Source organism: Schistocerca serialis, chromosome 3 (genome assembly GCF_023864345.2).
Source record: "Schistocerca serialis cubense isolate TAMUIC-IGC-003099 chromosome 3, iqSchSeri2.2, whole genome shotgun sequence".
Lineage (NCBI taxonomy): Eukaryota > Metazoa > Arthropoda > Insecta > Orthoptera > Acrididae > Schistocerca > Schistocerca serialis.
In genome coordinates this window covers 378,075,324-378,096,464 of record NC_064640.1, presented here as the reverse complement: position 1 = coordinate 378,096,464, position 21,141 = coordinate 378,075,324, and the positions used below count along the sequence as shown (strand labels likewise).

The following is a 21,141-nucleotide window of genomic DNA, read 5'->3' as shown; positions in this document are numbered from 1 at the left end:
ACATTCGCTCAAAACAATGTTCCTGTACTAGCTTCCAGGCAAAAATGTACTGAAAAGATGGTGGCAACTATTCTTTCCTTCTCTGCAATATCTCTTTGTGATAGGCAACGACGAGTAAAGCAAAACTAACATTAGTGTCCTAAGCTAACGACTACAGTGCGTGTATGGACAAGTCTAAACTTGCGCAAAATAACATTTTTCATTTAAACTTATCTGGGGACGAGGTATCGTGCACTCTTTCGTAAACGAGTTGGAAACCGTAAAGAATAAAGCTTCCTCAATTTGCTGTAGATTTGGTGCCTCACACTGCAAAACATTTTTTTGCCTTCAAATGCGTTTCTGCAACAAGTCAGTTCTTCAAATAAATTCGAAGCGTGTACACATTTTGTATTATAACTTCTTATGCTACTTTACTGCTGTCAAAAACATCCTTAACACGGAGTATCGCGTCATAGCAGTTTCTAGTCTACAGTAACAATTCAGCCAATTTAATAGTGAAAGGTTTATAGTTTAAAGGGTTTCGTAGGGGAAGCGAGATAATTCTGTTAACGACCACATCAGATGTATTGGATTAATATCATTGCAGCAGCCTAAGTTCTGTCGTCATCTTAATCAGCAGTCATAATCCCCCATTTATGGAAAACTGAAAAGAGCTTGGTGTTTTAACTCAGTAAACTAACTAATTGTCTGGTGATCTCTCTTTCATTACAAAACCCGCTAAATGATGAAATTTTCATTATAAAACAGACTGAAATGTTACTGTAGACTTCGAACTGTTGTGAAACGATACTTCCTGTTAGGGACGTTTTTGGTAGCCATAAACTGACTTCATCACTGCTTAAAGCTTCGTTTGTCAAACAGTACTGATTAACATTCCTTCCACCAGGAATATTCGAAGCAGTCACTTCTGGATGGAGAACTAATGCATTAGCTTTCATAAGTACGTTAGCTACATTGCACAGCAGTTACTTGCTTTACGATTAGGTGAAGTTGAAGACACATACTGTGGCTTTACGTAATGCTTTGCTAATTCAAGTTCCAGATAGTGCACGAAATGAACACAGATGATTAACTTACTGGACCAGAATTTTGTAATATGGTAACGGACATTTTGAGGTGTAACTGGACCGCGTCTAATGACTTTACATATTTTATGAGGCTCATCTACACATATCTGGATGTATAAATACAGGTAACAGTAGTTACTGGAGTGATAGTAAATCCGAAGAGACGTTGGACAAACCACTAAATATCGCTAAGGTAATAGTCTGATCTCTAGCGTCGCCATATCTGATTTCGGCTTACATTCGGAAGTGTCTGCATACACATTTATTTGTCTGGAATTCTGATGCCAAAGACAGGAATACCTAACAAATACGCATACCGATTATACTTCCTGATGTAGGCAGACAAATGACGAAAATTTAACTACTGATGATGTTTCAATACAGTAAAACGAAATCTGTATGGTAAACTAAATACGCATTTTGGTAGTGCATAGACTTATCCAAAATGCGTTTCCATTCTCTCCGTTGACTCACTGTGACGCAATACATATGTATGGTGTTGATGTGCTGTGTCACTGCCTTGATGCCACAGGGTTCACAGAGCATCGTCAGAAGGGTGCGAATCAAGTCAGTGTTGCCATCCATCCATCCCTGAACACCCTCATCATAGTATATGTATCGACGCTGGTCACGCAAGGAATCTGCCCTGGCTCATTGTGGTCCTACCCATACATAGCATTTTTTAACCTTTCCCATGGAGTACAACATTTTTGATTAAAATTCATCACAACCGCTAGTTCTCAGGATGGCGGACACGGGTCACGATGGACCTAAGTGTCCAGAAGTTCTTCCGAAAAGCCAGTGGCTTTCCTCTGGGGGGTTACAGTATTTATCACGTTGAAGTTAAAGAAACAGCACCGCTTCTTGCTGTGGTTTATCAAATTGCATTTTGTCCGTGTATGGCAAAAATTTTCATAGCACCTCTGCTGTGACTGCTCCACTACTCAACTAAAAAATAAATATGTCACCGGTATTAATCTCTGTCTCTTGTAACTATATCTTTTGTTCGCAACTACAGTAAACTTCCTTTAAATTGGCAACACTGGAGTCACTAAAAATAATGAATATCAAACGAGAAATATGAAAAAGTGTCCAATTAACATATTATTAGGATGATAAACAAAAATATTACGAACAAATGCAGCAAAAATTTTGTATTGACATCATGGTACCTCACGTTTGTTGAATATCTTTTACTCTAGAAGTCTTCATTTTAGTTCGTAACATTATGTATTTGTAATACTCATTTAGTAATAAGTAAAATAGTAGCCCGCTCGGTTGGCCGTGCGGTTTAACGTACGGCTTTCTGGGCGGGAAGGAGCGCCTGGTCCCCGGCACGAATCCGCCCAGCGGATTTGTGTCGAGGTCCGGTGAACCGGCCAGTCTGTGGATGGTTTTTAGGCGGTTTTCCATCTGCCTCGGCGAATGCGGGCTGATTCCCCTTATTCCGTCTAAGTTAAACTATGTCGGCGATTGCTGCGCAAACGAGTTCTCCACGTACACGTACACCAACATTACTCTACCACGCAAACATAGGGGTTACACTCGTCTGGTGTGAAACGTTCCCTGGGGGGGTCCACCGGGGGCCGAACAGCACAATAACCCTGGGTTCGGTGTGGGGCGGCGGAGGGGTGAAGTGGACTGCGGTAGTCGTCGTGGGGTTGTGGACCACTGCGGCTGCGGCGGGGACGGAGTCTCTCCGTCGTTTCTAGGTCCCCGGTTAACATACAATACAATACAATAAGTAAAATATGTATGCCGTACCCTTTATTGTATAGTCTTGTTTCCAGTGTTCCTATTTAATCATAATAACCATTAGAAAAAATCCCCCATAATCGTTATTTCTGTTTCAGGATGTCTGGTAGCTGCCGAGGAAGAAGAGCAGATAGTACCTCCCGCAAATTATGCAAAGCGAGGAGCAGTAAGTTTGTGCAACCTGATATTTTGGATTTAAGAAAACATTCGAATTGTGAAATAGGATAGATGATTCTGAGCTGTTTATATGTATGTTCAGGTATTCTTTAGCATTTTTTACATGTTTAGTTTATTTTGCTAATAAACTAATGCAGGACTACCTTAAACTTCGCATAACAAAAATGGTTCAAATGGTTCTGAGCACTATGGGACTTAACTGCTGAGGTCATCAGTCCCCAAGAACTTAGAACTACTTAAACCTAACTAACCTAAGGACATCACACACATCCATGCCCGAGGCAGGATTCGAACCTGCGACCGTAGCGGTCGCGCGGTTCCAGACTGTAGCACCTAGAACCGCTCGGCCACTCCGGCCGCCTCGGTCAGAGGGCTAGCTGCCCTCTGTAATAAAATAAGTGAGTGAACGAATCGACGATGATCTTGAATGGATGTCATGCGATGTCAGCCCCGAACAAATGCAACGACCCATAACGAACAAAATAAGAAAAAAAAGGAAAAAAAAGGCGAGTGGTTAGAGTTCGCGCTTGGTAGGAAGGTTATGGAGGAGACGACGGTTCGAATCCAGCTGCTACTTATATCTTAATCTATATCTTTCCCGTCGCTGGTCACATTACTTAATTTATATGACATTTGAGAGGTAATATAATGAAGGAGAAAATCTCTCTCATGAAGCTGTAGTAAAATTCACATGTTGTTTGACTATTTACTATTTTAATTAAGTTTTCAGGGACCAGGGACGGGCTCGGAAAGCCCAAGACAGACCTCTATAAATAACGATGTGAATGATGATATTGTTCAAAATGTGTGTGAAATCTTATGGGACTTAACTGCTAAGGTCATCAGTCCCTAAGCTTACACACTATTTAACCTAAATTATCCTAAGGACAAACACACACACCCATGCCCGAGGGAGGACTCGAACCTCCGCCGGGACCAGCCGCACAGTCCATGACTGCAGCGCCCTAGACCGCTCGGCTAAACCCCCGCGGCAATGACGTTGTTCACAATCGATAATAAAGAAAGTCACAATGTGCCAGACCACAAGAGTAATGTACAATTATTCGTCGGATGTTCTCTCGAAATCACACGTTGCAGGCTGGTATTTTCTATATAGACATGATAAACATTAATTGAAACGGCGTCTTCTACATCGAACGAATGCAGTTTTCCCATATTTACAGGGAATCTTAAGAGTTTCTAGGTGAAAACACACCTCGTTGAAATTTTGAAAAATTTCTCTTTCTTCCGATAGTTTGGATGCAAACCAATCGTCACGCAACATTTACGCAAATATAGGTGCTGACAATTGGTGATGTACAACGGAATTTAACTAAAAATACTAAATAGTCAAATAGCGTGAAATCCACTAAGACGCCGGCCGGTGTGGCCGTGCGGTTCTAGGCCCTTCAGTTTGGAACCGCGTGACCGCTACGGTCGCAGGTTCGAATCCTGCCTCGGGCATGGATGTGTGTGATGTCCTTAGGCTAGTTACGTTTAAGTAGTTCTAAGTTCTAGGGCACTGATGAACACAGATATTAAGTCCCATAGTGCTCAGAGCCATTTGAACCATTTTTCCACTAAAACTTCATGCAAATATACGTGATGTTTTAAATTATACTAGCTCTCAAATGCCATATAAATTAGATAATATAACCAGGGACGGAAAAATATATTAACAATTACGTCTGGGCGGGTGTCGAACCGTGGCCTCATACACGTATATTTTACGAAGCTCGAACGCTGATCACTTGATCCCCACGAACTCAAAGGGCCGGCACCTACGCACAGATATATAATCGACATAATAGCAGCGTAAACCTTGTCTTGCGATTTTCTCGGAATTGCCAGGGTAGTGCACCTTAGTACTTGCACATTATGTTGTTTTAATGGCCTACTAGAGGTGTACAAGGTTTGAATGAAACCGTTAAACTTGAACGGATGTCTTCTGACGTCTGCCCAGACCAAACGCAACGAACTATATCAAACAAAATGGGAAAAAACAGGGTGACAACGCATGCCTCCCATGCGAGTGGGCCCGGGTTCAATTCCTGGACGGGTAGGAGATTTCTTCCGTTAGGGGACTGGGTATTGTGTTGTCTTCATCATTATTTCATCCTCATCACCGCCGCGCAAGTCGCCCAATGTGGCGTCGACTGTAATAAGACTTGCACTGGGCGGCCGAACTTCCCCGGTTGGGACCTCCCGGCCAACGATGCCATAGGCTCATTTCATTTCATCTGTTTTGAATAAATAAAATTAAGGTTACCAGCGACGCAATTCAAATTATATGTTTCATCTGACTCAGAATTTTCTATTAGCTGTAGTACATTAAAAATACGATTTGTTTTCTGTTTCAGGAGAACCTGGGACTTCGGGTGAGTGCGTGCTACGCAGCTGCTATCTGCTTTACTCGTCGCCCTATAAAAGCAGTGTTAGAGTATAAATTCCTGTCAACGACGAGGTAGCAGGACGAAGCCCAAACTGGGACTGCACAGAGGAAGGAAAGTGTCCTTTTCACAGGAACCATCCTCTTTTTCACCTTAATCAATTCAAGGAAATCATGGAAAACCTAATTTAGGCCCTCCTGTATGTATCTGGCACCTTAACCACTGAGCCACCTCGCTCCGGTTCGTCCTGTAAGAAGTACGCTGCAAATTCATAACATCATCAAAAATTTCACCTAGCAACCATCATTCATTTTACGTCGGTCCTTTGGAATCTCGATTAATGTTATTCTCCACCAACACTACAACTAAAGACTGTAATCCTTCGATCTTAAAAACGTTCTTCAAGCGAGAAACATTTTCTAACGTGGTAGGAAAAATTGCGTAAAACCATAATAACCTCACAGCACAGAAAAATTTATAACGTTCGTCCTTCGCCCTGACCTGGGCAGCGAGATTCTATTTAAAATTCACGAATCAATACGCAGGACAGAGGTCCGGATTTGTCGTGATTGGTTTACTTCAGCAGTTCTGATGTGGTTTCTTTCTTGAGCGAGTTATCTGCGACTACGGGTGAACAAATAATACAGTACGCTGCGAAATCCACCATTTCCTTCTCAGAATACTGTTTGGATCGAAATTAATTACTCGCTTTAGCAACTTCGTAACCAGCGCCACCTCTGTGGACACTCAACATAAGTCTATCTATCCTGCCCAAGTAGTTCCTCCGCCCCCATGCCTACCTTTTTGACTCGTGAAGAAATGTAGGACATAAGTGTAATGCCTTGCTTCATGAACTAGAAAGACGGGGACCAAGCTTTAAAAGTTCACTAATAGAGAAAAATTACACACTTTCTGCTGAAGGGGCCAAGAAACCTTAAAATAAGATTTAACAATGTAACAATCTGAAGAAGTGTAGTTATGAGATATTTATGTGTGTTCCTAGGTGAACGTAATAACATCGTATTTTCTACAGACAAAACAAGTGGAATGATGATACAACAAATTATCAATATCGCAAATAGAAAAATTCGACTTCCCTTAAGAGCTTACATCAATATACAGGGTGAAAACTATTTTAACCGACAAATTCCGGGAGGTTTGCACCGGACATAAAAACAAATATTTTCTCTAATAATTTCCTGTGAGAATTTCTTAAACCTGTAGAAGGAGTTTTCTCTGGAAGAAAATTAATTAAATCAGCTAAATCTGAGAGGTTGCTTGGGCAACTGAAAACACTTTTTCTAATGTATTTTCCTTTGAGGCACCATTTTATACGTGTATCAAATCTTACAGTAGACGAAAAGTACCACAAACAGCTTTTAATTTGTATTGCCAAGAGAAACAAGATCACACAATACAATTACTTCAGTTGCAGTACACGTTAAAAAGTGCCTTCATTAACTTGTATACAAACGTTACACCGGTGGGATATCTTCTGTCTAACACGGTAACAGAGTGCAGAGGTCTCCTTAATTTTTCCTGCTGCTGCTACTACCCGGACCAGCAGATGCTCCTATGATTCAACAGAGGTTTTGTAAACAAGTTTACGCATCTCTCCCCACACCAAAAAAGTCCAGACTAGGCCACAGTACACAACCACCTCTGCCAATATACTTTTCTGGAAACTTCGTTCAAGAATCGACGCACAGGACGACTGAAATATCTCGGCGCCCCATCATTCTGGAACTACATGTGCTCTCTTGTAGCGAGTGGCACGTCATCTATCAATTCTGGCAATGCTCTGGCGAGGAAATTGTAATAATGACTGGAATTTAATGGCCTAGGTAAGAGATATAGCTCAATTAAACAGTCACCAACAACACCTGCACACATTACGTATAGCCGCGCTTGACGAGCGCGAGTCAGTATGGCAGGTGGACTAAACTCACTCTAAACATGTGAACTGTGGATGTAGAAGCTTCGCTATGTAGTAAGCAACAACCACACCAGTGTCCTCACTCCAGGTGTGTCGCTCCAGTAGTAATCAAGTACTGCACTCGGTGAAGACGTAAAACTAAATGTGAATGTGAAACAGCTACTGCAGCTGAAGTGTGAAGTATTCCCTCTACCGGTGCAACAGGGATCGTTAGAACAACAAATCACTCATTACAACTGAAGAGTGAATACGCACTCTACCGGATTAAATAATGCTCACACTCCCAGAGGTGGTTGGTTTAAATAATTTCCACGGAGTATATTGGTGTTTGTTACTGTGTACGGTGTGAGCATATTGGCCTATAATCCACAATTTGAAAACCCAGATTCAGCATACTGCTGAGCACAACGGAATATGCTACTGAGATTAATCAATGTTTGCTATACGACACCGACTGATGCAATGTTGGTTGTTACAGAAATAAACCCATAGACCAAGAGAACAATGGAATGCGTTCCCAGTAGCATTGCTATTTATGTTCCAGTGCACTTTGCTTATATTTGTGACGTCACGTGACGCAGGTCAGCGCCCTAAGCATGCCATCACAACCCATGTCCCACTAGTCTATGATGTCATCATAACTTGACACAGCGTGCCTTCTTTATACACGATGACATTGACAATCAAGCAAGCCATACCCCATTTATTGCTATAGAGGTGATCATTAAGATGAAACAGCCATTCAATATGTAGCCCCAGAGCCGCCATCTTGTCCATGTTCAAATGTTCCCAAACTATCTATATTTTTTGCCCTTACGTTCAAAAGAATTTATCAAAAAATTAGATAAAGAGTGTAACTTGCAGTATTTCATTGACTAAAATAAGTAAGCTCTGTTTTTAACAACAAAAAAAACCACACACACACACACACACACACACACACACACAATGTTGAGGCCATGAACTTGCAGGTTCAGCAGCATTTCTGAACGCCCATGGTTCGAGCTCTGTATCAGACTTGGTGTAAGGGACAAAGGACCACAAATTAAATATTTCCACATCTAAATTGTTCTATGAAACGACATGATGCTTGTAAGTGTCAAAATGTTATGTCAATATCTGCAACATCTGCAAAAATACGTCAGTAACACAAAATTGGAATTTTTAAGTCAAGTGTCACAATGATATTTAGGCACACACACACACACACACACACACACACACACACACACACAACTAAAACACAACTGTAAACTCTCAGATTAAGAGCTCCCATCCTACTTCCACATCTAAATTATAACAAAACGCATGTGGCTCAAAAATCGCATCCTGCGCAGGCAGTTGACACCTAATTTTTAGACCTATATGAGCTGTACCAAAACGAACTTGACCAAGCATATAACTGTGCAAGACACATGTTGGGTAAAGTACATGCTAAACAGGGAAACAAACAAGCAAGTAAGCGCTATGCGTTATTATCAGCTACTGGAAGAATGCAGTTGATATCTAACATACACTTGAAGCCTGAAGCATATCTGTGAACACTCAAATTAGGTACCACAACGTTAATCCCATGTCTGAATTACTGTTCTGTAACTGTACAAAACACATGTAGCAGGCTGAAGAAATAGTCAACACGTTATTTTGGGAGAAACGGAGCGTATGAACAATAACAAACCAAACAAGAACGTTTTCAGAGGAAGAGAATATACTGCACCCTTTTCTACACTAGAAAAGTAAATATCTATCTTATTGAGTTGCTCATACAGCTTTTTAAATTAATTTTTGATCTGATACCTAAACGTAGTTATGCTAAACCGGTGTTCCATACTCTGGTCTCACATTTTCCGACACTTTAGCACAAAAAATTGTACTAAAAGTAATGCATTTTGATGATGTATTTAATATTGACAGTTCAATGATGGACTTCCTTTGGCCTACTTTACTCATGGTATTAATATCTAACAATGAGGAACTGATATTTTAAAACTTTATCAGTAATGCATCACCTCACCAAGCACCAGTTTAGAGAGAAGAAGATGACAGATCATGTTCGACACTACAAAAATATAATCGATGATATACACTGGCTAGTATTTCCTTTCATTACATTGGATCTAGGTTCACTCGAGGTAATGTACAAAAGGAACTTTTGAGAAAGGCTGCAACATTTAATGTTCTGGGTATGGTGCTAAAGCTCTCGATTAGGTTACAGACTGTATTTCATTTCCTTTCCATAATCAACTATTAAATAAAACGAAGACCTGATTGTAATGCTCCAAAATACCAGATGTAAACACACAAAATCGCCAAAGACAAATGAACTGTCCAAGAAAGGCTTTAGGGAGGAAGGAGGCAATTTAATGAGAACTTAACTGCATTGCAACATACTTTCATAGTACATACAGGGTGTCCAGAAAAGGACTCCCTGATTTCAAAATTAAATATCTCGAAAACAAAGATCGATAGAGGAATGCAGTAAACGGTATGTTTATTGTGAAAGCTGTAAGAAGTTTATACAGCAGTTTGAAATAATAGTTACAAAAGCTGCTAACAGATGGCGCTGTAATCGCCATACGTAACGCCTAGTATAAATAGCGATCCGAAGCCCAGAGGCCACATATGACAACAGAGCTGATAAAGGAGGAATAGCAGCACTGCTGCTTAGCCTCCCCCATCTCCGGACAGAGGATGTCCGTGATTTTAGAGAGACGAGACGAGACGAGAGCGATCAGTTCCACTGTTGAACCGTGAAAGGAGGTTAGCGTACCGAAGGAAGAGATTAAAACCATGTACTCCATTGAACAACGCGTTTTTCTGGTGCTAGAGTACCACAGGTTAGAAGAGAGTTCTACGGCAACAACGCGAAGCTTTCAAGCACGATTTAATGTTCCAAAAGGACCCGATGCGAAAACCATTCGTACGCTCTTCGCAAAATTTCAACGAACAGGCAACGTAACTGATGATCTAGTGGGGCATGTTGGCCGCAAGCAAACCGCAGTTACGCCTGAAAATATCGCCACAGTTTCTGGAATTATTCAGCGAAATCCAATGTCATCCGTCCGTAGAATTGCATCTGAGACTGGTTTGAAGCGTTCCAGCACGCAGAAAATACTGAGAAAGAGCCTACACATGTTTCCATTGAAAATTCAAACGCACCAGGCCATACCCGTACGAGCTGTACAACAAAGGGTTGCCTTTGCTAATCAGATACTCATAATGATTGATAGTGAAGGACTTGATGTTGGCTGCATCTGGTTTACAGATGAAACACACTTCCACATAATGGATACGTGAGTAAGCAGAACTGGAGATTTTGGGGTTCCGAAAAGCCATATTGGTGTGAAGTGATACCCCTGTATTCTCTAAAGTTACTGTGTGGGCTGCAGTACGCAGCAGAGGCATTATTGGCCCTTTTTTCATTCGAGAAACGGTCACTGGTGCACGTTACGTTGCAATTTTGGTACAATTTGTCACCACACAGCAAGCGTTAGAGGATCGACCAGGTACTGAATGGTTTATGCAAGATGGAGCCCGACCACATCGGACCGAACAAGTGTTTCGCTTTCTTGAGGAATACTTCGGGAATCGAGTCATTGCTTTGGAATATCCCAAATTTACTGGTGCAGGCATGAATTGGCCTCAATATTCGCCGGATTTGACTCTCTGTGACTTTTTTTGTGGAACACAGTGAAAGACATGGTCTACCCGAAGCATACCGCCACGCTGGACGAGCTTGAATCGGCGATCTCTGTGGCATGTGAATCCATTTCGGTTGAGACACTACGAAATGTGATGGCGAATTTCATTCTTCGTTTGGGTCACCTCTGTAGTGCCAATGGTGAACATTTTGAAAACATTGTGATGTGATTGTTTGCAAAGATTGTTTTCATACGATTATTTCACTTACGTATGCTGATATGAGCTGTACAGCGTACAGCGCCATCTGTTGGCAGATTATTTCAAACTGCTGTATAAACTTCTTACAGCTTTCACAATAAACGTACCGTTTACTGCATTCTTCTATCGATCTTTGTTTTCGAGATATTTAATTTTGAAATCAGGGAGCCCTTTTCTGGACACCCCGTAAGTGGACCTCCATAATGCATGGAATAAGAGATGTAAAAATGAGTAAAGGTAACCGTGAAACTAGGTACAGCACGCTGAGATGAACGTCAGTATCTCAAAAATACAATCTCAGCACCAAAAACATTTCATTCTTTGCACGAAAACAAAATTATTTCAAAAAAATATTTAAGGTTCAGACACAAAATACACATGGCGCTACTGTCGTAACTTAATTATTCAACACAAGATGACAAATGTTGTCTACTACAAGATAAATGGTTCAAATGGCTCTGAACACTATGAGACTTAACGTCTGAAGTCATCAGTCCCCTACAACTTAGAACTACTTAAACCTAACTAACCTAAGGACATCACACACATCCATGCCCGAGGCAGGATTCGAACCTGTGACCGTAGCGGTCGCGCAGTTCCAGACTGTAGCGCCTAGAACCGCTCGGCCACTCCGTCCGGCCTACTACAAGATAAAGTTAATACTCTAGCATGAGGGTCACTATAATGTTTACCTGACTTTGTATCGAGTTTGGCCAAATTATGATTAGTTTTTCCCGAATTTATTTCATGTCTAATATCGTTTCCTTTGGTACAAAAATCATACTATTCTTGTCAACAAGTAGACTGTAAACTGTACATTGGAACAGGATTAGCGCTCCTGTTTGTATTGTATAGTTATAGAACAATTTTTTACGAATTTTGATAAATTTAGTGCCTGGTTCAAAGATCGAAATACTCTTGTCAACTAACCTATAATTTATTTCATTTGTGAGTACTTTGATAAGTAACACAGGGAATTTAGATTTGGAAATATTTAACTACAGGGTCAATTGTGCCTATAAAGGTGTGGTACAGTAATCAGACTGTGACCATTGTTAGTGTACCTTAAGCAGGAAGATTGATAAGCAATGTCAATATTCAAGCCATGTGTAATTTTTTAAATCTTATGTAACAATTAAGTTATGACAGTGAAGATTTATGTTTTGTGCTCGATATCTTACATATTTTGAGAAGCAGATTTATTTTGGTGCGAAGATCATTTTTTTTTTTTTTTTTTGGTACAAAGACATTACTTTTCAGAAAATGTTACAGAACAAATTGGTTATGACAACAGTGCCCTGCGTGTTTTGTGCTCAAATCTTACATGTTTTGAGAAACAACTTTATTCTACAGCGGGGACCGAATGTTTGGGTTGCAAAGTTGTATTTTTCCGATATCGACCATTCACCTCTATGTGTATGCACTTCTTCCACCATTGTCTTTGGCCTTGTTTAAATCTTGTATTCCATGTATTATTAAGATCTTCTTGTGTATTATGAAAATATATAGTTTAAGTGCTACCACACAGTAAAGTTTTCATTAAAATGTCTTCTTCTTCCCTAAAGTGGTGCTTGATCAGTGTGTTTGCTTTTTGGCGATGTTGTTTGCTTACATCTGGTGTTATGGAGCGTTGCAATTAGATCTTGATATTATTTAGTAGTTGCTTATGGAAAGGAAATGAAATATCATCTGTGACCTAATTAGAGAGCTTTAGCACCGTTGTTCTTATCAGTAACTGTTGCAGCCTTCCTCAAAAGTTCTTTTTGTACATTACCTCGGGTGGGCCTAGATCGAATGTAATAAAAAGCAGTACTAGCCAGGGCATATCATCGCTTATATTTTTCTGGTGTTGAACATGATCTGCTACCTTCTCTCCCCCTAAACTGGTGCTTGGTGGGGTGATTCTATCGTTATCGTTCATTCATGGAAGCACATGGTCAGCGAAATTTGAACAGTATTACGTACTCTAACCACACTTTTCGACAAGTTTTAAAATGTCAGTTGCTCATAATCTATACTTGTACGATTAACATAGGTTCAAGTAAGCTTATGAATGAAATGTCAGTCGTAATCATCTCGTCAAAATGCATTACTTTTAGTATGGTTTGTTACACTAGGTTGCCTGAAAAAATGACATTGGCGTAGAGAACACCAGTGGTACGTATCTGCCTGTAAGTCCCAGACTTAAAAATAATTAAAAAGCTATATGACCAACTCACCAAGATATATTTTACTTTTCTAGTGTAGAACAGCTTGCATTTTCTTCTCTTCTTCCGAAATGGTGCTTGTTTGGGTTTGTTTTTGTTCATACACTCCGTGTCATCTAAAATAAAATGTCGACTGTTTCCTTAGCATGCTACATGAGTTGTGTACAGTTATAGAACCACCCAGACGTGGTGTTAGCATTGTGGGATTTAATTTAATAGTCGACGGTCATACTTTAGGGTCAAGTGTAAGTCACATATTAATTGCCTTCTCCAGTAGCTGATCGTAATACAGAGTGCCTACTTGTTTGTGTGCTTGTATGTTTAGTATGTGCTTTAACCAACATGTGACTTGAATGGTTATAGGCTTCGTCAGCTTCGTTTTGATACACCCTCTCATATAGATTCATGTGTTTTGTAAGAATTTAGATGTGACAGTAATATGGGTGCACTGAATCTGAGACTTCATAGTCATGTCTGGCACATCTATTTTAAGAGTTATGTGTGTGTGTAAATAACATTGTGACACTGGACGTAAAAATTCCAGTATTGTGTTACCAACGTATTTCTGCGAACGTTTTAGATGTGAACATGACTCTGGGACACTTGAAAAGTGTCGTGTCCCTCCATGGAACAGTTCAGATGTGGAGGTTCTGTAGTGGCTTACAGCACGTGTGGTACATAGATGGAACTATGCACGTTCACAAATACTGCTGAACCTGTAAGTTCATGGCATAAATATAGCGTGTGTGTGTGTGTGTGTGTGTGTGTGTGTGTGTGTGTGTGTGTGTGTGTAAGCGCACGCGCGCGCGCGTTTGTGTGTATGTTTTATTGAAAACAAAGCTTATATGTTTTAGTCATTGAAATACTGCAAGTTACACCCTTTATATAATTTTTTTTATAAATAGTTTTGAACACTTGGGGCAAAAAATACAGATTTTTCAGAGACAGCAAGATGGCGCCTCAGGGAATACATTGCAACTGGTTGTTTCGTTTTAATGGCCTGTACATAACTGGGGCGTGAATGGCTCTTTCATTTTAAAAATGGCTCTGAGCACTATGGGACTTAACTTCTGAGGTCATCAGTCCCCTAGAACTTAGAACTGCTTAAATCTAACTAACCTAAGGACATTACACACACCCATGCCCGAGGCAGGATTCGAACCTGCGACCGCAGCGGTTGCGCGGTTCCAGTCTGTAGCGCCTAGAACCGCTCGGCCAACCCGGCCGGCTTCTTTCATTTTAATGGCTGCCACCATTCCAGTGTGTCTTCTTGGTTTGCGAAAGACATCACAGATAAAGACGGCGTAGCATGTCACGTGATGAAGACCTCATAGGCAAGGAACGGGGTTGTGGCTTGTGACATCATGAATAGGGCCCTACCCTATGATACATGACGTTAAAATTGTCAACAAATTGTGCTGGAACATACACAGTAATACTGCTGTGCCATGTATTGGCCATCGAAAGGCCATGAACCGTAAGTACACAGAATACTTCGATTAAGGCCGATACTAAAAAAGGAATATCAGATCACAATTTACACCTGTGCGTAAATGAATGGACACAACCAACACAGGCAGAAGAACATATCTCTTTCTCCCTGATAATGATGGGAACAATCGTGGTATTTTCCGGAAGCGATTTAGGGAAATAACAAAAGATCTAAATCTAGATGACTGGAAGGGGATTTGAACCACCACCCTTCAGAATACAAAATGTTCTCGAGAGATTGCTACACTGTGATCGTAACCTGTCAGACGCTGTGTAGGTTCTCTGTTTCAGATTTTTTGGTGGTGTGGGTTTAAAAATTGGAATCGTTAATTGGATATATTAAAATGGCCCTATATATCTTACATAAATGAATTACTATCCAGCAAAACAATGACAAAGAAGTTTTTTCTACTAAGAAATTAAACAAGTATCTCAATTAACTAGAAATTTCAAAAGAAATAGTTTAACAATCAGCCGGCCGCGGTGGCCGAGCGGTTCTAGGCGCTTCAGCCCGGAACCGTGCGACTGCAACGATCGCAGGTTCGAATCCTGCCTCGGGCATGGATGTGTGTGGTGTCCTTAGGTTAGTTAGGTTTAAGTAATTCTAAGTTCTAGGGGACTGATGACCTCAGATGTTAAGTCCCATAGTGCTCAGAGCCATTTGAACCATTTTAACAATCATTGATAATAGTAAGCTAATGCCTTAACAAACCTGTATATGGAATCAGGGATGTTTTTCAGATGAACGCGTAACTGCATAAAATATTTACATCTGCGTAATGCAAGCAAGTCTCCAAACAGAACATCGTTAAAAATGACTCGACTTCCCTAAAGCTCACCTCGTGGTTGCGACTCTATCTCGTCGTATCATAACCCGCACGTGGTTGCGGAAGTGGCTGCAGAACCAGACATTGGCTCTGTACCAATGCCTTGCGTCCTCCGCGAGAAGGGAATCTTTCCCTGCCAAAGAAAAGTCTACCCAAGGTGGGGCCTGTTTGTGCAGTAACTTTCTGCAGTCTGCTTCCGATAGTGAAGACACGGTTCTTTGTGTTTTATGGCATTGCGTAATTTTGAATTGCTAAAAGAAGAATACTGCGAGTGCTAACCAGTGAGCAGCTGTCTTAAAAGATGTTGGTTTCACTATTTTACTCTCGTTTCACGTAGTTAACCAGTTACAAAATTCGTTGTATTTGGCTCTATAAAACTATGTCCTGCTTTCTTCCTCTGTCTACGTTCGTGTGCTGGCCAATAGGGGATGACCTCTGTAAGCCCAGTTGTGTTTCTTACTCCCACTTGTAAACTGTTTAGGTTAACCAATTGTGGTGTGCGTACTGTAAGACCTTCGGTACACACGCCATCAGATTATTTGACTTGTCGCTCTAACGAAGTAGGCGAGTGTCAGCAATATGTCTCGTGGTCTTATCGTGGCGTGTTTATCTTCTGCCGTTAGGTCAGACGATAGAAATGCCACTTGCACACTTTGAATAGCAGATTGACGGTGACCAACTTTAAACAGAACTTGATTAATTTTCACACACATTTATTAAAATAATAACAAGCATAAAAATAACTTTAGTTGGTTCCGGATGCTATTTACAATTGACAATCTGAAGTTCCTTTGGTCTTGGTACATTAATCTTATTCTCACATATCTCTGATACTTGACAAAGTGTCTATACATTTATCTTCATGGCTATGTACAGGAATCTGATAATCTTATTCGGTACAGATTGAAACTTGACTATAGACTGGTACAGACTACTGCAGACTAGTACAGACTAACGCAGACTGACTGATCGGAGGTCTGTACACACGTTATAATACCTTGAGCGTTCAGGTATCACTGTGCGAGTGTGATCCGCGAGGAAAAAAGGTTCTACGTTAGCAGCAATCTCATTGGCTGCGTTACATATTAATACGCGGATCGGCGGAAGCAGAATTTGGTCCGTCTCTAAGACAGCGCCATCTCGTAGTGCGGAGACGGACGAGCGCTGCGCCCGCGCTGTTGTGCTTAGCGGGGCGCGCTCTAGTGGGGAAGTTGGGTACGCGCAGACTACGCGGAACTATGTACACAACACCAATGGTAGCTGTTTTTTACCGTTCATTAAACATTTTGTCTTGCGGAACGTGAGCATGGTGACAGTGTCTCACTACCTTCAAAGTTGCCCTAAACTTTGCTGTGCCCATTCCACTCTCCAAGATGTTATCGTAACGGTCTGTGTATTTCGACGGATTTTGACTGCTTGCAGCACAGTCAACAATAGAAGTTCGTCTGGGTCTCTGCTAAACCAGCACGCACCCCCCAAACCACACTCAGCTCGCTAAAAACAGCATCCGTTGTTCCCACACAGCCTAGAGATACAATCTACATTGTGACTTTTTTTGAGTACTGCCCCAAGTCGGCTTTCCGCAAAGGACTGTCCAGTTTGACTGCCCAGGAGAGTCTCTCGTATGTGTTCGAGTGTCCCACAAATTCTGCTTGGGCTGTTTCCCCTGTTGGTTTATAAGTCACAGCAACATGTCCCCTCACTTAGAGCCAAGTGCAACATGTTGCCATAGAGACTTCTTATTTGCGGGTGCTTGCAATTCAGTATAGGAACTTGCGATTTACATAGATAAGTACTAGCAAACACTGGAATTGATTCATATTTTCGTTTCTCAGTGCAGATTAATATATTCCGATTTGATTTCTCTATTTCTTTCGGGCTTTACATCAGTTGTGGGATACCAGAATGAAATTTTCACTCTGCATCGGAGTGTGCGCTGATATGAAACTTACTGGTAGATTAAAACTGTGTGCGGGACCGAGACTCAAACTCGGGACCTTTGCCTTTCGCGGGCAAGTGCTCTACCATCTGAGCTACCCAAGCACGACTCACGCCCTGTTCTCACAGCTGTATTTCTGCCAGTACCCCGTCTCCTACCGTCCAAACTTTACAGACGCTCTCCTGCGAACCTTGCGGAACTAGCTGCAGAGTGAAAATCTCATTCTGGAAACATCCCCCAGGCTGTGGCTAAGTCATGTCTCTACAATATCCTTTCTTTCAGGAGTGCTAGTTCTGTAAGGTTCGCAGGAGAGTTTCTGTAAAGTTTGGAAGGTAGGAGACGAGGTACTGTCAGAAATAAAGTTGTGAGAACGGCGAGTGAGTCGTTCTTGGGTAGCTCAGATGGTAGAGCACTTGCCCGCGAAAGGCAAAGGTCCCTAGTTCGAGTCTCGCTCCGGCACACAGTTTTAATCTGCCAGGAAGTTTCAGTTGTGGGATAGATTGTGAAACACTGTCACGTAACAGCTGGAAGCTTAAAACTCGAACTATAATACTTAAAAATTGTATTCAGCTGTGATGGTAATACTGAACATCAAATTTGTCGTGATCTGCAAACTTTATGGATGGGCCGTGGCGTCACAACCTGGGAAGAAGCAGAGAAACCCCGAGCAACCCCTTTGATCCACCAAGTGAAATGGAGCATTGATAAACACTGAACTCATATTCGGAGAACGGTAGTTCAAATCCCTGTTCGACCATCCAAGTTTCAGTTTTCTGTGACTTCCTCAGAGTTTTTAAGGAGAATTGTTCCCTTGAAAGGTCGTGGGCGATTTCTTCCCAAACTTGAGTTTCTTCTCTCCCCATAAATTGACCTTTAGATGTATATTCACCTTCATATTTTACCTTCAAGTATTTTGTTTTATTTTATTTATTCTCAGTTGTTTTATTTTATCAAACATCCTGTTTTAGTCGATTCATCCCTTTTTCCTTTAATTATTTCTTTTAATTTTGTTGACTATTTTATTTTTATTTGTTAATTTAGACCAAATATTTTGTGTCAACTAGATCTTTATAATTTTTATTTTTCTCAACTAATATATATATATATTTTAAAAAAGACAAACTGTCAATACTTAATATCAAAGAAATAAAGTTAGTAAAACCAGTTGATTTGTAAGAACTGTTTGGCTTGAAAGGGAATATTGTACGCTGCCAAACTGCCTGTCCACCTCCCCCAGTGGTGGGAATGAGAGGTAAAAGACAAGAAGTCTCCCGGCATCAGCACATTAGCATGCCCGATGGTGACGATTCGGCCTGTTTTCGAAATATTATTCATATTTAGTACGACGATCCGGCCTTTTGCTGAACAAGTTTCAGTTCATAATATGCGCCTGGGAAAACGATAAAAAACATAATTTACTGATACCTAGTTACCAGTGCCATGATTATCAACACATTTGATCTAACATGACGTAATTGGCTTAGCATAGCCTAGGTAATTTATTCGTTGCGCTATAGCTGCACTTATCTCTTACTGCATACCATTTTCTCGCTTCCTACATTTCTGTCAGCTATCACCATCGTCTCTAAAAATACAGGAGTGTCGTGTTGCACGACCATGATAAATGCCAAAGATGAATGAAGTATAACTACAGATACCACTCTCTTATTTACCATACCACGTCTCATGTAGCCAGTTACGAAATAAATTTCCTATTATTAGTGGTGAGAACAGACGCCTTTTTGCTATAGCAAGAAGCCAAGTGTAAACAGACTATGTTTCGTCTTCTCCTCGTGATAGAAAATTTGCTCCGAAACAGCACTGCTGAAGTTAAAAACTGTACTAATGCAAGAGTAGAGGATAAAGGAGAACATAATAGATTCTGTATACTGCTAGTTGTTAATGTACTTTTCAATTTTGCATTATCCCTTTACTTTTTCCAAAGATGTTATACAAGTCAGACTTGTGACAGTATTTGTATTAAGTACAAAGATAACTGACGGGTACGTTTTCTGTAGCAATATAGTTTAATTTCTCGAACATCGCAACATTGTAAGTTATAAATATAGTATGGACACAATAATAGGAGGAACTGGAACATTAGGCTCTTTTGATTTGGTTCTAGATGATGTTTGTCATCCAGAAGGATAATATAGTCTACCGTGACAAATAAGTATCAATCGAATCGATGGCTTCAATTGTGCCAAAACGGAACGCCCCCCCCCCCCCCCCCAATAACGGAATTCGCCACGTGTGCCCTCGTCTCCATATGCTTAGGATGTTTTCCGCGTTAGAAACGACTACTACAAAGAAGGTACTCAAGGCGACAGACCATAGATCACATTTCCAATCCACTGTAGTCTACAGTACGGAATTTGAAGAGTGTGACACACTGATGATGTACAACGCTATGTCGCCAAAAGTCTCACGACAGCTGTTCCTAGTCGTCCAAACATGTAACTAATAATGTGTTAGATGTCTCTGCAGGCATTGTGCGTATTAAAGTACTCATTATCCGTCTTAAAATTGTGATCAGAGAGTCTGTTTGATCTTTTGGACAGTGACATGTCTATCATCGCCAGCAGACACGTTTGACAGTAAATGCAAATGCGTTTAAGTCAGCCGGTTTGGCTAGTCGCGGAGCTTCATATTGCCAGAGGCAGGGGCTGAGCGCTGACACAGCGCTGCCACGTAATGAAACTACGAGGATGCTCACCAGCTGTTTTCCTTTCAAACCGCGCCAAGTTATTGCGCTCCAGCGGTTGTTACGCTTCCCGCTTAGCGTAGCGATCTCACCCGCGCGCATCGGTGGGTCCCCGGCAGCTAATCGCTACTACTAATTATGCCCGTGCGTGTAATTTGTCTAGAGAGTAGTCTAGTGCTACGTCCTGCACCGCAGTGTGTGTCAACCGCATTTACTGAGGCGCGTGGAAATAATTACACTTACGCTCTACGTGGCGCATAATGCAGTAAAATGAACATTAGCGTAATTCTCAGGGAAAGGAAATTTCGTTTCACTTCAGCACGTCGATTTTACACTTCCACGTCTTATGGCTGGTTTTATGTGGCCCGCTGCGCATTCCTCTCCTGTGCCAACTACTTCATCTCAGAGTATCACTTGCACCCAACGTCTTCAATTATTTTTGTTTGGTATATTCCAATCTCTGTCTTCCCCTATACTTTTTAACCCCTCTACAGCCCCTCAAGTACTATGGAAGTTATTGCTTGCTGTCTTTGCACGTGTTCTACAGTGCGTCCTCCTTGTCAGTGATTTCTACCTTCGGTGATTCTGCGGAGACCCACTTTATTTCATATCTTATCAGTCCACATACTCATAATTTTCAATGTCATCCCACACCACCACATCTCAAAGCCTCGGTTCTCTTCTTTTCCGATTTTCCCACAGCGTATGATTCACTTCCATGCAAATACTATGCTCTAAATGTGCATTG

At 41.1% G+C, this 21,141-nt stretch overlaps 1 long non-coding RNA gene across 1 annotated transcript in view; it reads left to right on the top strand.

The window, feature by feature from the left end:
• LOC126471616 (uncharacterized) overlaps positions 1-21,141 on the top strand; it is a 236,302-nt gene that overhangs the window by 103,197 nt on the left and 111,964 nt on the right. The window contains exons 2-3 of the long non-coding RNA XR_007586350.1: positions 2,921-2,988; positions 5,360-5,377. This is a non-coding gene — a long non-coding RNA (uncharacterized LOC126471616). The remainder of the gene's footprint in view (positions 1-2,920; positions 2,989-5,359; positions 5,378-21,141) is intronic.